Here is a 1,149-nt window from a genome sequence, read left to right on the forward strand (position 1 = left end):
TAGATCTTAATAAACTTATTTTTGTTAAACATCTCGATGCCAAAAAAATTAGATTATACAAAAAATATCAACCAAATATATGTTAAATAATGATAAAAATCACTTGTACTTGTTTTTAAATTTTTTTTTAATCAACCGCAAAAAGCTTCCAATACGTTTCAAGTCAAACTTTAAATTAATCAATCTGATTTAAGAAAACTTGTTCTTTAATCATACTTTTCTTTATTATGGACCTTATTACAGTGATCGACGACGTATTCACGAATAATTCAGATATGATGGCATATAAAAAAGCATTTATTAGCGCTTTATGTTAATGAAAGACGCATTTGATTATGTCTGACAACTTAATCGGTTTATTGTTTATGAGAAAAAACTGAAAAACTACAACGCTCGGCTGACGATGAACTGCCAAGTATTGCGTGATAAAATTAGTCAAATGGATTGACATTTTGAAAAATTCCTGATGTAATTGTTTATGTTCTTGCCACTGCAACACAAATTTGCATAAAATTTTGAAGTCAGTTATCTATGATTTATGGACACAGCATTACCGTATAGAAAAACACTATAAAAAATAAATAATTTTAAAAAGTTTTTAATTTTTTGATAAATTGATATCAAATTTTAATTAAAACCTAATTACATATATTGATATTAAAATCTCTACATATATAATAAAGTAATAAATTTAATATAATAAAAAAAATTAAAATATATATTTTTACTCTATGGTATGTTATATTTAGGCTAGATAACCAGTAATATATTTTTTTTTGATGTTTATTCATTTCTGCTATTAACTAATTTCAAAGCATTTCATTTTATGAATATTTAATAGATTATTTGATAATTGATAAAGGAAATTTAATTTGTTAATACCATAATTTTTATTTATACTTATTTATACGTTGCAAAATCCTGTCTTCATTTTAATTCATATCAATTTGAACACTATTTTAAAAAGCTGATAAGATTCATATTTTGATTTGCACACTTTCTAAAATTCTAGTTGTATGTATGTAATAAAGTTGTATGTATGCTACCATCTATAAAATGAATAGTGCAGTTAGAAGTAGAGACCTGTTAAATTATAGTTGATATTGATATTCTATACAAGACTGTTACGTTATGTCCACGAAGTATATA

Source organism: Rhynchophorus ferrugineus, unplaced genomic scaffold (assembly GCF_030347505.1).
Source record: "Rhynchophorus ferrugineus isolate W39M unplaced genomic scaffold, kcgeb_rfMv2 rfM2, whole genome shotgun sequence".
NCBI classification, from domain to species: domain Eukaryota; kingdom Metazoa; phylum Arthropoda; class Insecta; order Coleoptera; family Curculionidae; genus Rhynchophorus; species Rhynchophorus ferrugineus.